A 17,278-nucleotide genomic window follows, 5' to 3' on the forward strand; every position below is an offset into this window, starting at 1 on the left:
TTCAGATCCTTCATCCCTTCCTTTAAGGGTGCCAGGGTTGCCTTATGATACAAGTCTAAGAGATGGGTGATGAGAAGAGGCTGTCTAGCATGATGTCCTTTTTGGGTTTTACAAAGGAAAGCAGGAGTTATCTACTCCACAGGTAATAAGGGAACTGGCCCTCGGTGAAAAATACCAGGACCACACAGTAGAGAGTATTTTAACTGTCAGCCTGCAAGACATCCTCCAAAGTCAGCAAGACCTCCACGGTCTTGCTACTAGCATCTCTGGCCAGGGACAGCAATCAGCAGAGAAGCCAAAGTCCACAGCTAATAATGCAGAAGTTAACGATAGATAGACTTCATTCAGTGCATGGCCATCTCCCAACCTGGGCAAGAATATGGCAATAGCATGTGATCATCTATCTCTCCAATTGGGCCAAGGGGGCATGCCAAGATTTGGGACACCATTGGCTTGGCCCTTGATATGCCAAGGAAATTAACCAATCTCAAGAAAAATGAGCTCAGTTCCTCCCATCCTGTCCAGTTCTTGCCATCAGTTGCATGAAAAGCTCCCCCCGTCCCACCACATACCAGGCAAGCGGCTCTTTGCTTTTTCTTCTTGGGACCCCTCCTATTCTCAGGAATTTCTCTCATGTTAACTTTTCCTTAGCAAAATCAGCTCGGTCTTGCTCCTGTGTGTGTGCCCATGTCATTAATCGCTATCGATGTCAGAAAAATGAACTTGAGAGTCACAGTTTGAGTTGACTTTTGGTGAACTGGGTCCACAAATGTAAGAGGGATGGGGGTGGGCAAGCTTCGAAATGCTCTCTTCTGGATGTATGACAGGGCTGTTGCTCTCATGAACTCATTGCAGCTATGGTTACCTGTATAGTGTTAAGCCAGCTAGATCAGTCAAGGTGCCAGCAGGGAGCACTAATTGGACTCAGTGGGTTAAAAAAAAAAAACAAAAAACAAAGGTAGAAGGGGTATGTGGTTGGGGTGTCTGGGGAGAGTTGAGAGGGCTGAGGACAGAAATAATCAATATAATAGTCTACATGTATAAAATTGCCAAAGAATAAATAAAAGAGATGTATAAAAACAGCAGCAGGGCAGCTAACCCCAGAAGCCAGCTCGCAATCTGGGTTTCAGAGTGTGATGAGTGAAACACAGACAACAATGAGCGAGTGCTAAAGCGAAGGTGCGTCGTCGCACAGCAGGGAGCTCTTGTATTATGCTCAGATCTTACGGTCCCCACAGACCACCAGGAGCCAGACCATATATGCAAGAGCAAAGAGCTTTATTCAGGCTTAAGCTTGATCTCTCCATGGTCACCAATGCAGTGGATCAGAGAGGAGAGCCTCAAGCAAATGCAAGGCAGGGTTTTTATTGGGGTTTGAGCAAGGACCGGAAATTTCCAGCTGAGCAGTTATACGATTGGGTGACATTCAGCAAGGGCAAGCTTGTTACAAAGTGATTGGCTAACTAACATAAGTAACATTGAGTGAGCTATCTATAGACCTCAGGAATGTTGGGTATATTCCTGGGCCATGAATGTTCTTCTACAAGGTTGGTGGGCTGCCCAGCACAGATGCCCCACCCTGAGATAAGATACCTTCCTAATCTTGTGGTTATCCTCAGGCTGTTTCTTGTGTGGGGGAATTTTATAGTCTTGTTCGTGGAATTGGTGACCTATGGCCTAGTTTTTCTTTTAAAATTAGACCTGATCCTAAATTGGAGACAAAGTGGAGTTTGTGTCATATTCTCAGTCCCCCCTTTTGGTTTTACCATGGGCCGAATCATAGGCCCATTTGAGTGTCTGTCTCCTGGGTGACAGGGCTGAGTTGTTCGTATTGAGAACATAAGATCATAAGCTAGACGGTCGAGATGCATTTTCACACAAATTATCTATGACGTTATCTATGGCATTATAGGAACCCATTCCTTAGGCCAGGGAGCCCCTTTTGACTTAGCATTTCAGCCTGTTAGGCAGTATAATGGGCGAAGCTCTCTTTTTCTGTAACTTCTTCTAGCTGAGACAGATATAGTCTAGAGACAAGATTAAAATTTGTCTAGTAATTGGGGAAGTGAGGAATACCAAGACCAAGGGTAAAAAATCGCATTTCAAGAACTGTTGGAGACAAGCCCCGAGAAACTTCCGACCTTTTCTCACTCCCCCCAACCTGCTGCACCTGGTTGCTTGACAGTTACAGAGATGTGCTAACTGTGCCTTGACTTCCTATAATAACTGCAAAGTGTTCCAGGCTCCGGGCCAAGAAGATTCTTTAATTTCCACCCTGCCCCTTCCTGAGTTGAGCGGCTCTAAAGTAGGACTTTCCAACCTGCCCCTCCCTGAGTAAAAAGGATTCTGCACTGCGCTCCTCCCTCGCCCCGCCTCTATCTAAGGTTGGCCTTAAAAGCCTACTTCGGTTCAATAAAATTTAACTCTTGACAAGTGCACATTTGCTTGAGTCCTTCCTTTCTCCCGCTCATCTTTTACAGGCTACGACCCCCTTTGCCCCCACGAATAACTAGGTCCCGTGGGTCAGGGCAAAGAACAGGCAGGTGTACTCATAAACTCATGAATTTTAGTTTACAAAAGGAAATATATTAGTATCACCATTGTACTGAGATCCATATTTTAGAAAAAAACAGTTAACTGGTGTCTGTAAGACAGCAGTAGACTCATGCCATTAAGACCTAGTACACATCAGACAGAGAGGTTTTTAGCATCATGAGAAGCACTTTTAAGTCTACAAAAGGTAAATTAAAATCTTGACAAGCAGTCAGTGCTCCATCAGCTTATCAGAGTTTTATTGATCAGTGTCAAAACTTAGAGCTTTTGAAATCTTATAACATAAGTACAACAATAGCATGGGGGTGGGGGAGAAATCTGAAACATTTCCATTTTTAACATGCCTTAAATTACTTTCTTATATCACTACAACTTGCATTCACATACCTTCAAACACTTTCTTAGACCCACGAATACTTTACAACTTGCATTTATGTATCTTAGAACACCTTCTTAGACCCTCCAGTCTTCCTTGCATTTACCAAGCTTAAAAAAACCTTCTTAGACCCTCAAACACTTTCTTAGAGGCTTTTCTTCATAACTTTTATTTACCAACCTTGAAGCATCTTCCTAGACCCTCAAACAATTTTTAGATTATCATAACTTAAAATTTCATTATCCTCATATAAACGTTATATAAACGTTACACCTTATATAAACGTTACATCTTCCTATCCAGTTATTTATCATAAGGCAGAGGCAGTTAACATGAAGCCTGTGAGCAAGGCAAACCTGTTTGCCTTTCTAAATAAGAGATCTAGTACCTAAGAGTTTTAATTAGCCAGTGAATTGACTGATGAAATAACAGTGGATCTAACCGTCTGCTCTTTAGCTGCAAAGCTACCATTAGCTTAGCTTAGCCACCAATGTGAAGAGACCTGAGAAGGATAAACTGTAACCTAATGAATCCATGTGCCAATGAAAATGGCAGAGATGACTAGTCAGCCCACCACCTAGGCAATTGTCCCTGGCCCCTGTGGTTTCATGCCATCACGAGCAGAGGCAGTCCAGCTGTCAGGCACAGAATATGAGAGACTGTTTCTGTGGAAGAAAGAACACAAGAGACTGGCCTCACCTCACTTTCAGCAACGGGAAACAATAGCTATCCAGGTGTCACTGTTTCGTCCACAGATCAGGCCTTAGCAGTGGGACAGTTGGGGCAGTCTTGCCCAGTCTTCAGTGCCACAGACCGGCCCAGTAGGGCTCCCGGCGTCCACGGGAGAACAAAGCTTCGGACAGGAAGACACGGTTTCGGTGATGAATTGACAGACAGAGACACCTTGATGGTTTTGGCTCTGTTGCACTTTACTGAAATCAAGCTAGTATTTTTATAATGATTTCACAAAAGGCACCTTAAACTTGGCATACTTCCCAGAACATTCAGACTTTTACCAAGAATACAAGTTTACATTTTAACTCAAAATGCAGTCAAACATAAAACAGTGCCCACAAGAAATCTTGGCCTAAAAACTTTTTGATCAGAGCAAACAAAGAAAAAGAAACCTCAAATGCAGTTTCATTATTGCTAACCAGTGAAGAGGAAAGTCAGGAGCTAAGTCAGATGTCTGCCAAAATCTTTTTCTGTATAAAAATCTAATTACACATAACCATCCTCCCATATGTCCTGCTCAAGATTTATAATCTTCCTTAGAAACAAGGCACTGAAGGGAGGGGAAACTCCCGCCAGCTGCACCTCTCATGCTATTATTTCTTAAGAAGGAGCCTATTATTTTTTCACTATTCTTAATGCCTATTAATACTAAATCTAATTCATTACCTTTTTTAAACTTATTCCTTTTACATTTTATTTTTATTAAAGCCTTTAATAATCTACTAATAATAAATTTCTTTATAAAATTAGTTGTGCTGTTTCAGGAGTCACAGAGAAAGATCAAAAAACTCATTAATCCAGCCCCAGAGCCACAACTGAAAAAGCGTAGAAATCTCAGAACACATCTCTTTTCCAAGTGGGATGAGTCTGCCAGGGACCTTCCAGGGAGCGAATTTCCGAAGAAAGTGTGTCTCCCGCCCTGTAGCACATGCTACTATGGCGACACTGGCGTGGGTGTTGGCATTTCAGCATACCACAATCCAGACTTGAAGTCCTCTGTGTTGTGCCCAAATCTTCTCAGAGACTTTGGGGAGCTACTGCCAGGATTTGGGTCTCTGTCTGTCATAATAAACTTACACATGTTAAGATGCCATATTCCACAGATCTCTCACAAGCTTGAGGGTCAGCATATGAGTTAATCTTCTTTACTTACCTGCTCTAAACTGCATTCTGTAAAACAGAATGTTATAATCTCTATTTATGGCATATTCTGTAAATAAGTGTTTTAGAACCATATCTATTTCAAGTAGATCTACGTAGGCAAACTTAGTAGTTACCCATGTTAAACTTAATCTTGAAAACATAAACAAGAGACTAGGTAAAGCTCAATCTGGTAACCAACTGTAGTCATTAGCATAACTTTAAATATATTTCTGAACTAACATCAAAGCAAAACTTTCAATCATAGATAGAGTTCAGAGTCAGACTGGCAAGTCTTGCTGATACTACCACATGGCATTATTAAGACTGAACAGCAGAAGCTTAAAGGACAGAAGTTGCACTTAACACTAAACAGGGCACTGAACACAGTTGGCAGCCCTCGACAAAGATGGCGGACCATGACTATTCCACAACCAAGATGGTTGCCAGTCATGTGACTGCCATTAGTTAAGATGACAGTGAAACCATGTGTTTGCCCTTAATGGAGATGGCAGTGAAGCTATGGCTCTACCCTTTTTATCCCTGAATCAACATGATGCTCAGACATGTGTTATAGGCTGTGGCAGCCAATTTTAAAAAGATATCCATTAGGTGTTGTTGGTGATGTTACTACCTTTTATGGTACAGTGCCATGGAGCATTAACATATTTTGTAACCAAATTTTAACATTGTAATCAAATAAGTTTTAGAACTTAGAACTATTAACTACATAATAGAACAGTATAAGAACAGTTTTAAACTGTGCTTGAAAATACCTGATAAACTTTAAAATGTTATAGCCTTAAACATTTTTTTAAATCTGTTTTTGCAATATTGAAATAACATACCCTTTTTAGGAGTGAAGTCACTCCTTTTTAGGAGTGTAGCCATAATTTTAGTAGTCAAAACCAAATTTTATTACTGTAAACAATTCAGTATCTTTAAAATCATTAGCAATTTAAATGAGACTTGTTTTCTTAGTCTAATAGGAGATAGGATAGAATTCATTATGAGTGAGAGGGTCTGTAGTTTGTCTTTCCCTGCACCACGCCATGTGGCAACTTTAAGATGGCGGAGTCACATCACATAGCAGGCCACATGGTTGCTATTTAAATACATCTGTAAATGTTACAAACACATATGCACACATATATATGTTCTAAACAAGAGTTTGAATTCAAACTTTAAACATATCCAATAGCATTAATCTATAACCAAGACGTACAGAGCATATTAACCTTTCAATGTCAGTCAGAATTAAACATGTAATGGCCATGCATACATTTAAAACAAACAGACCCAACTCTCCTTACTTCCTGCGGCTGTAATTTCAAGCACTGTGTTATCTGTGAATCCAGGAAGGAGATGGGGCTCCCCAGCAGCATTGCTTGGTTTCAGGGGGCAGCGGGTGGTTCTGCACACAACAGCTTCTCCTTGGCGCCTGCTGCATGCACCTGCTCTCCTCTCTGTCTCATGGCCAAACCCTCACTTGGGTCAAGGACATCCAACAAACTCCCTCTTCTCAGCTTTACTCCTTCAATGCCTCCTGCTGCTTTCTTTGTGCCTCTCTTCAAAGCTTCTCTTAGTTGTAGTCCCTCTTGCCACTGATACCCCAGTTCTCAATGCCCTCCCCCTCACTGATGGCTTATTCCCTTAACCGTTTAAGCCCTCCTTTGGGAACTAAAACCAAACTCTCTCCACATCAACCCCAAAAGCCTGTTACGGGCTGTCCCTCTCACCATTTGCCAGGAGTCTCCCCAACCATCCATGTTTCTAAAATATCTCAATTTCAAAACCCATCTGAACACCCCAAAAGACTATTCTAATGTAGCAAAAGCCTCCCAACTTATGTTCTCCCAACACAACCAGACCCTGCTTTCAGATCATAGTTGGTGTTGAATTAATCTTATAGAGCCAATCTAAATTTCCTGGATCCTCTCAAGAACTCTCAAATGGACTCCAGGTAAGTACTCCCGCCAACCAACAGCCTCAGTTTTCCTGCCAACTACATAGTCTAAGGGTCGGATCTCCCTGTCTCTCCCTCGGATCTCTCCCCCTTTCCCTGGTCTTAAAACTCCCCTTCACAACTACCAGGACCGTGAACCTAAAAGTTCCACACGTTCATCCAAGATAAAAATTTCCCCCCTAAACTACACTTCCCTATGATACAAGTGAAACAGCCTGCTCTTTCCTGGCCTTGACCAACAATCCAGCTCCCTTGGGTCTCCCAATGCCCCAATATCAACAGGAAGCAGCCAGAGAGGAGGATGCCCACTTACCCAATACCCAGGGAACCAATAATAAAACAAAAAGGTGTGAATTAGGGGACTATAGTTGGTCTGAGCGTGGCAAACATGGCACTGGCAAGGCCTTGTCCTTCTCCCCCATGCCCTCTGCCTTCCTAAGAACCATTAGATTATATTCTGAAAGCTAGCCACCAAGGTCTGTTTCTTTCTTTGGGAGCTTTCTCCCCCTTGAGGTTGACTACTGAGATCCAGCTATCAAAATATTGAATTCCCAAAAGCCCACTTTGGCTGCTAATAATTAACCAGTCCAATCAAATACCTCATCCTAAGACAGGGTTTCCCTTTTACCTTTATAAACTGCCATTTGCCTATGGATCACATGTCTGTTTCCTCTCTATCTAGAGGCAGTCCTTAGTCCCCACAATCAAGGACAGATATCCTTCCCCCTCCCCCTTGTTCCTTTCCTCTTCTCCCTCCTCCTCTATTTCCTGTCTTTGTCTCTTATCCTCTGGGGCAAATAAACCTCCTTTGTGCTTAGAACTTGGTCTTGGGGTGTCTTGTGCCAGACAGTGGCTCCTTCATTATTGTTGTTTTGTATATCCAGGCTTCTGATGCAGCAAACTTTTCTGTCTCCATTAGTGGCCTATTGTCAAAAACAACAGGCCTGTGACCCAGCACATGCAGAAGACCATCCTGGTTTCACGAGCTGTTGATTTCTGAGTGTTTCCAATTTATTTCCTTGACTCTCATCTAACCTATACCTATGCATTTCTTTACATGTTTATTTTCTTTAGACAACCCAATGTGTGGCTGAACCTGACCTTCAACTCCTGATTCTCCTTCCTCTACCCTCTAAACACTAGGATTGCAAGCATGCATCATGCTCTAGCCTTCCTATTCTTCTCTGAGGAGAAAGGAAAAGCAAAATTTTGGAGGAAACAAAACATAAAACAAAACCAGTTTCCAGCCGCAGTCTGAGGGTTAGTGGGCCATAAGCAAGGCATTCTGAACTATACCCTCCCACTCCCCCCCCCCTTTGGGCCCAGCTCCCTGGAGCCTTAGAGTTTCATGCAGGGATATTTGCAGCAACTTGAGACTTCAGGAAAGCTACGTGGGGTCATTTCCTTCCTACTCTAGCCAGTTCCTTTAAAGGCACACAGGGTCAGGGAACACAACAGGCCAAAGAATTAGATGCCAGATGCTGTCAATTGCTGGCCTGCTGTGAGCTGGGGCTGATGGTTAGAGAAGGGTCTAGAGTTTTGGAGGACAATTAGCAAAACCCAGTTGTTAAATCACAAACCACTCTGTCTCCCTCCCTCCCTCCACTCCTTCCCCAGTGCCTCCTCTCACTGTGGAGTCTATTGGCCATGGATGTGGGAGGAACTCATGAACAAATGTTCTTCCTTTTCTCTGCCATTCAGAGCCAATCAGATGCCTGCTATGAACCTGGTTTTGAGCTCTGGCCAGGAGCCCCACCCTCTGGGGAAAAGTTATAAAACAGAGAGATTTTGTTCTCTATTTCTTCTCTCTCCAGTGTTACGTCCTTCTACCTTGCTACCCATGGCAATTATCTTAATATTTTAATTTAGGTATATTTAGCTATAAAACCTCTCTGGGATTTAGAGTGTAACTTTTCTTTTAGGCTCTGTCACATTGTCACCGATGATCCTCTCTCCCCTCATTGTTATCCCACATTGAATCACAACTATGCCCCTCTGGTCACGTGGCTTTCTCTTCTAGCAAAGCTCATGTTAGAGAGTGGTTTCCTATCGGCTCCTTTCTCAAACGCTTCTCAGACCATCTGATGTCGATGTGTCCAGGTGGGAGCACAGCTAACCCCAGGTGTCCAGCGGGCAGAATCAGAGTAAACACCCCAGGGGACCATGTGCAGGGCACAAGAAGCAGCTGGTAGCAGCTGAGCGTTAATGCCAAAGCAAAGAAGGAACTGACTTTGCAGACAGGCTGCAGCTGAAGAGCCAGCAGAGTCCAATGACACTGGAGAGCACTGGAAAAGCTGGAGAGAGTGCCGCAGCTGGGGGTGGGGGACGCTTGTCTTTCTGGAGCTATATCTTACTAGAGAACACAGGCTTACAGGTGTGTGTCCCAATCCCCACTTGGATACACAAGAAGGCCCTGCCCTTCCACACCTCCCCTAACAGCTGAGCCCAGGGCAGGTGAAGCCCAGAGGGTAGGGGCTGCCACACACCTGTCAGGCTCCGTCCCCGAATCCTGGTCAAGTCAGACTCTTCTGAAGCCTCAGTTTCCTCACAAGGCCTGACCCACAATAGGGGTTCAGAGACAGGTTAGGCAAAACAAAAAACAAACAACAACAACAAAAACCAAAACAACCCTTAGGTCCTTGTGTCTCAAAAAGCAGCTCTTGTCCCCACTCTGCCTACATCACAGCACCCTAGAGCCAGCTTTGGGTGTCCAGGCCCCAAGAACTGCCTCCATCTCTTGTTTCCTCCATTTCCCCGTGGAGGGACACTGACAGCAGACCTCTCTCTGAGGTCTCCTGGTCCAGTCTCAGGCATCCTGGCACACAGGCTGAGCCCCCATAGGTTCTGTGGTCTCATCTAAGGAATCTCCCATCCTGTCCTATGCTTAGGGCAGATGGAAGGGAGGAACAGCCCAACCCCAGCCTGGCTGCAAGGCCAGCTTTATTGCTGCTGAGCCTGGGACCAGAGTCAGATGCCCGACCTTGTCAACCTTACCAGCAAAATGGGTCCACAATCCACTGCCAGAGTGTGCAAGTGGGAGAGCTTAGACATTCCCCAACTTACCAGGAATCTTCAACAGGCTGAGTTTGGATGGATCCGGAAATCCTCAGCTGTGTGGACGCAGTGTAGTATCCTGCTTTATATACCCAAACCAGAGAAGGAAAGAGAAAGCCCACTTCCAAGGAACTCACAACCAAAACACACAGGAAACTTGCTGTTTCCTGAACACTATCCTCATGGAGTGACCTTCTAGGTTCTTCTTAGCTGAGCACATTTCAAATGGGGGTCTGTGTGGTCTAGAGGGAAACGCCCAGCCTCTGTGGACTAGGGGACCGTCCACAGGTCACTTCCTGTGCCTCCTGGGTTATGTTCAGTTCTTCCCTCCCTCACCTCCAGCCTCAGCCCCACCCCCACCTCCTGGGTCCTGTTGATGCTGACCATGGTGCTGCTGAGGATGGTCTGCACAGCATCTGGACATCTGCTTTTATGGGTTCTCCTTCCAGGAGCTCCTGCTCTGAACCTGGAACCACTAGTTTTCACATCCTCTGTGTCACAGGCCTCCAGACCTTATCCCATCTGACTCCATGATGGAAGTGTCTTTCAGTCCATAAAACTCAGCACATAGCCAGCACCACCAGTCAAAACAAAAACAAAGACCCAGTCTTCAAAGTCCATAGTTCTGGGAAAGTATCTAAAAGTACTAACCTTGCTTCTTGTCTTCTATATTTCCGTTTCTGGCTAACTGTTCTTGTTGACTGAAGTGTGTCAACCCATGACGGATTTTGTGCTCAACAGCTCACTCCCCCTGAGAAAGGCACGAGGCTACACTGGGATTCTGAACCCAGGTGTAGTTGTTAGTGGGCTAATGGACACTTTCTATTGCCTTAAACCTGTGTCTAAGTAGTCTCGTCTGGTGAATAACCCACAACATTTCTGGAAGTCCCACAGAGATCCCTAGAGATCTCACAAACACTCAAATTGACAAAAAAGATTCCCGGGTGTATAGGGAGAAACCAACTCGCCAGGACTAGCCCAACACCAAGCTCCTATAGTTGTGCAGCTAACCAGTTCAGCCACCCCCATCCAGATTAAGCAATACCCAATGACCCTGGAAACTCAAAGGGAAACTGCAGTCCACATTGCCCAGCCTAGAGAGGCAGGCATCCTGGTGCCCTGCCAGTCACCCTGGAATATACTTCTCTTGCCTGCAAAGAAACCTGGGACCTCTGATTCTCATGCTTCTCATATTCTCTTCCAGAGAAACAGGTACACACTGTTTTGGACCTGAAAGATGCATTCCTCAGCTTTCCATGGGCAGAGGTGAATAAATCCATCTTTGCTTTTACATGGACAGACCCGGAGGGAGGTTTCAGCAGGCAACTTCCCTAGATCAGGTTGCCAAAGGATTTAAAAATCATCCAATCCTGGTTGAGACACTAAATGCTGACCTCCTGCCTGCCCTTGTGTCAGAGTCTTTCTGGGACCACACTCTGACAATATGTAAATGATGTCCTCCTAGCCTCTAAAATTTTGAGAGGGCCACTGAGGGATTGCTGCAAGAGTCAGAAAACTTGGGCTGTAAAATATCAGCCAAGAAACCTTAGTTTTGTACACCAGGGGCTTCCTGTCTTGGCTACCAGCTAAGGGAAGGCAAAAGGAGCCTGATTCAGAAACCATCCTTCAGCTCCCAACTCCACAGACTAAGAGGCAAGTTTGTTCAAGAGTCTGTAGGGTGGCTAGGTATTGCTGCCTCTGGATACCACAGTTTGCAGAATATAGCAAGACCTCAGCACAAGGGAGGTTGGGGGGTTGCCACTGAGCCCCTAATCTGGACTGACACTTAAAACAAAAGGCATTGAGGCTTAAAATACATCTCTGACTTACTTCAGTTCCATACCTAGAACTTCTAAATGTCTCAAAACCTTTTCATCCATTAGTCCACAAAATAAAAGAGATTACAAAAGCGGTTTTAACTCAAAATTTGAGGCCATGGATATTCCCTGTGACATACCTGTCCAAACAATGGTGCCACAGGATGACCCACCTGTCTAGGATCTGTGGTGGCTCCCATTAATCTAACAAACAATAAAACAACAACAATAACAACAGTCAAGTTAGCTCTGGGTCAGGATCTTATACTCTGGCCCCACACTGTTGAGGCCCTCCTCTGAGGAATACAAGAATGCTGGCTGTCTAATGTCCATGTGACCCAGAGCCAAGCTCTACTCCTGGGCCAGCTTCAAGCATGGTTTCAGAAACCTACCACCTTCAATCCTTCTTTCCTCTCTGCTGATAACAACACACAGGTGCTCATCCAGTACTGTCTTGAGACAAAAGGTGAAACCAGGTACACGGGGGCTGGAGTAGCTACTTTAACTGAAACACTTTTAGCCTAAGCTAGGTATCTCAGAGAGCAGAACTGATTCATCTGACCTAGGTTCTGACGGGAGACAGGAAAGTTCATCACCATAAACCCAGACAGTTGCTTTGCTTTTATGATCCTGAGTGTCTATGATATGATTTATAGAGATAAAGATGCCTCCTCACCTCTGGGGCAAGGACATTAAATACAAAGAGAAAAATCTTAGTCCTCCTAGACGCTATTTGGCTTCTCCCACAAACACCTGTGGTCATGTTTTCTGGATTGACGTTGGTTGTTGACAGTGTTTCTTCTGTTAACGTCCCTTGCTCTGACTGTCCCCTTTTATTAACATGACTTTACCTAGACAGTCAGAGAACCTCACAGTGAGATACAGGGATGAGAAAGGGTCCACACGAGCTGCAGGCTAGCAGTGATGTGGACCCTCCTCAGAATACAGACTAGACTGGAATGTTCAAAGACTCTTGAACAGACGAAGGGCTGAGCAGCAGGATGCAGCTGCAGACTCACGTGGGGGTGGGTGGAGTAGTGGTCTCTAACCTGAGGTCCATGAACAGAGCCCATCCCACCTGGACATCCCGAAGATCTGCTCTAGCATGTCTCAGCTTGACCAGTGACATCACAAGAAATGTCACTCAGGACGGCAGTCACTTAAGAGCTGGGGATGAGCTAGAGGTAATTTTAGCCCAATGGTGACCCTGATGCCGTGGGAAGAGTTAGCTGAAGGGGCTGAAGGAGGAGTTGTGTGCAAAGCAGCATCTCCTATGGAGGGGACAGCAGCAAAGTCACCCTGTCACAGTCCACATACTGGAGAAGAGATGTGGTCCCTGAACTGCACCCATCTCTCTCCTCAGCTCTTCTTCTCTAGGGGCTGGCGCTGTCCAAATGAGCATGTGACTTGGTGGCTTCTGAAATCCTCTATGTGGCCAGGAGAGACAACCCTCCCAGGACCATGAAGCACAGGGCAGAGAGGAAGCGTGCTGTGCGGAGAGCTTGGGTGACTTCCTGGGAGTGGAAGGACAGCCAAGGCTCCCAGAGAGAATCACAGTCTGGCCACCCGTCCTGCTCATTAGTGAACAAAATCAGGCCCTATGTAACAAGTGCCAGTTTCAAGAAAGTTCCATGTCCTAGAGCCAAATGTAAATATCACTTCTCAGCCTTTGGCCTATAACCAACTATAGAGATGCACGTAAAGATGAGATAATCTACCCCACAAATGTGATATTTAGGTATTGAAAGATAACTTTGTTCTCCGTTAGCTGCGTGAATTATGGTCAAGCGCATCAGGCACATTTGCTGTATGAACCTGGTAGCTTTGGGATTCCAGTTTAAAACAGGATGAGTGGTTGACTCAGAAAACCTGCAAATCACACCGAAGACTCTCTGCTGATAATTGCAGAAGGTGCCAGCAAAGCTCATCCAGAAAGAGATGCGGCTTCATGATCAGTAGATTCCTGAGTGGGAGAGGGGAGAAGTGACAGGTGGTCAGGGACAGGTCATGAGAATCGCATCGCCAGGCAGTTCTGCATCATGCATTAAAGGTACATCTGGTCTACCCAGCTATACCCTTTGAGCATGAAGATATAGGAGGTCTGGCATGTGTCACTGTTATGGCATAGCATAGTCCTGAAATCTACCTCACCTGGTTCCACATCCAGTGTGGAGGATCACCTAACTGATCCTCCAGGGTCATGTTATCCAGCACTTCTGAGTAATGCATAAAATAAATGAAAACAGAGACCCAGACAGAGGCTTGTTCTCCCACATCCATAGCAACTTGATGGATAACATTAAGGAACAGCCTGCATGTCTCTCAGCATTAGATGGACAGCAAATTCTGACCCCACACACAACACAACCAATCCCGGCCACATTGGAAATGAAATAAGCTGGACCCAGAAGGCGAAATCCTACACACACCCCCTTCCTGAGAACAGTAGGGAAGTAAAGTCCCACAGAGCAGGAGCCGGTGGTCATTCCAGAGGTCAGAAGGGAAATTATTTCCTGAGGGTTCAGTGTCAGAACAAGATGGAAAGAGTTCCGATCTGCGCGGTGGAGCACACCCCAGGAATGCTGCTGAGCCGCACAGTGTGCTAAAGAAGGCCTAGGAGAGACCCACGTAGGCCCCATGATTGCCGAGTCAGTCCCCCTGAGCCCTGCTTAGCTGATCCTGTGGGCTGTGTTCTCCTGATGTCCTTGACCCCTGTTTCCTCCAACCCTTCCTCTTCCTCTTCTGTGGGGTTGTTCCTCAAGCTCTGCCTAATGTTTGGGTGTGAGTCTCTGTATCTGCTTCCATCAGCTGCTGGAGGCAGTTTCTCTGCTGATGACTGGGCCAGGTGCTGATCTATGAGTGTAGAAGAAAATCGTTAGGAATTAGTTCATTGACTTTTGTGGGCAGTCCTGTCTGGTTCTACCCTAGGTCTCTGAGCCTCGCAGCTTTCAGTTCCTGGCCAGCCAGGCAGTGCTGTGTGCATGGGCTCCCTCCAGTGACTTAGGTCTCAAGTAAGACCAACCATTGGTTGGCCACACCCACGAGCTCTGGGAGGCCATTGCCCCAGAGCATCTTGTTGGCAGGATAAGTTGTGGGTCAAAGATTTTGTGGCTGGATTGGTGTCTCTGTCCACCACTGGGAGCCTTGCCTAGTTAGAGAAGATGACCAGTTTCAGGCTCTGTATCCTCCACTACTAGGATTCCTTGCTAGGGTCACCCTCATAGATTCCATGACATTTCTATGGCTCTAGGTATCTACATCACTGCCCAAGACCCCACCCATTTCCGTCTCTCCCAGTACTCTCTCCCTCTGGCCCTCCTTCCCCCACTTGGTCCTCAAGTTCCCATCCTCACTTGCCCTTCAGTCCTCTGTTGGTACAATATTCTTGTGGAATGTATTCAGTTTACCCTTGTTCATTCAAATGCTGATTTCTCCACCCCACTATCTGGTTTCAATCTGGATATTGCATTGTGATTATTCCAAGCATCACCTGTCCCAAGTTTGTGCAAACATGCCACCATTTGTTCTCTCTAATTGTCAATTAAACTACCAGCCAGTGCTGTGCAATGGAGAGAATAGGGTGGGACATCCTGGTCCAGAGGGGAGGAGAAGGAAACAAAGGGGAGGAGAGGGGAGCAGAGGTTGGCAGGACAGGACTTGGAACCATGAAGAGGGATGAACCAGACCTAAGATATCACTAAAAGCAAGTATAATGGTGAAATCTGATTGGCAGGAAACTATGCTGGCTTGGAGGCTTAGGATGGAGTGACTATTGCCCAGCATTGTACTCTAGGTTGATTACATAAATCTCAGTCTCCGTGTGGTGATTTGGGTGTATGGCTGGTTTAGAAATAACCACTGATTAACTAAAAGTTAAATCTCTAATAATTATTAATCACCCACAACAGTCTCCCCCCACAGATCTATTCTATCCCCCTTTCCCAGGGAGAACTGTGTGTTCCCCTTGAGCCCCCCTTGTTTCCCAGCCTCTCTGGGACTGCGCATTATAGTGTGATTATCCTGTCCTTAACAGCTGATAGCCACTTACGAGGGAGAGCATATTATGTTCGTCTTTCCTCGATTGCCTCTCAGGAGATTTTTTTCTTGTTCCATGCATTTCCCTGCAAATTTCATGATATCATTGTTTTAAACAGCTGAACAATACTCCATTGTGTGAATACACCACATTTCCTATACCCATCCTGCAGCTGAGGGACATCTAGGTTGTTATCAGTTTCTGGCTATGATTTAGAAAGCCACTATGAACATAGCTGAGCAAGTCTAATATTTTTCAAAATCCAAAATTTTCCTGTAAAAAAAAAAAAATTAGCCAGAAAGAACTGGAGAGCTGGCTCAGATTAACAAAGCAGTCATCCACCATTGCTGTTCTTGTCAAGAACCGGGGTTCAAGACCCAGGGCCCACATGGCAGTTTACAACCATCCTTAACCCCATTCCTGAGGATCCAGCTTCCTCTTCTGGCGGGTACATATACATATACATGCCCAATATCATTTCCCAGATCCCACCTGCCTGGAAGACAGTGGGCCTATGGAGGTTGGCCTGGCTGGGTCCCCTAGAGCGACTGGCACAGTTGCCAACTGTCCACATGTTTCTGAAGAGCTTTGCCTTGTCTAATGAGGTGGTGAGGTTGTCTGAATTGTTTGTCAGTCATCCATCCCTTGGCATGAAGATCCAAGAATTGCTTTACCTGACCATGGCTACCCATGTTCTAAGAATTCCAAATTGGTATGCAAGTTTTCCTGGGGGGAGATGAACAAATGTCTATGAAACCAGGTAAGGTAATGTAACGATGACAGACCAAAGAAATGACCATGCCTGAGCTTAGTAACCAGGTGAGTTTATTTGGGTTACTTATAGAGTATTTTTAAGGGATTGCTTATAGGAGTGCAGCTCTCTCATGGAACAGCCATCCAGCATGGTTAACAGTTCTTAAAATCCGTGTCTCTGGAGATCCCTGATCAGGTTTTGGGAGGGGCAACTGGAAGGGTCTCTAGCAATGAAGGCCTTAATACACCTGGGATGGGAGTTCCTTGTGAATCTTGTAATTTTATGGGCTCCTTAAGCTCTGTACAATTTGCTACTTTCTTGAGACCTAGGAGCCTCTCTTCCCCACCCAGAAGGGAAAGCTTCAGTTCAGAAATGATTGCTACACAGCACCCAACCCCTTCTTCTGGCTCCTACATTCTTTGTCCTCTCCACACTGCCACAATGTTCCCCGAGCTTTGAAGGGGAGGAATAGAAAGAGTAGAAACGCGTGACCATTTCTTTCTGTTTATGACGGGCCACTGCCCCACACTGCCGCAGCGGAGATCGCTCGTCAGAGGGAGCTTGAATGGGTATCGAAAGTCTCTGAAGTGTACTGCCAAGTCATGATTTTTCCTTCATGGCTGTCCGAGGCTGGAAAACATGATCTATAGGTGTGAACACAAATGTTTGGAAGTCAGCTTCATAGGAACATCTCATCCGATTACCAGAATGGGAGACTTAGGTCCTCCCTGAGGCAGGTTCATGTTGGACATCCCTCTGTTCCCTGGAAATGATCATCTAAGGATGTTCTCAGAAGATGCCTCAGAAAGCCCTGGTGGGCTTCATCTCCTGTGTGAAAGGTGAAATG

The sequence above is a fragment of the Meriones unguiculatus genome, chromosome 8, assembly GCF_030254825.1.
Source record: "Meriones unguiculatus strain TT.TT164.6M chromosome 8, Bangor_MerUng_6.1, whole genome shotgun sequence".
In the NCBI taxonomy this organism is placed as follows: domain Eukaryota; kingdom Metazoa; phylum Chordata; class Mammalia; order Rodentia; family Muridae; genus Meriones; species Meriones unguiculatus.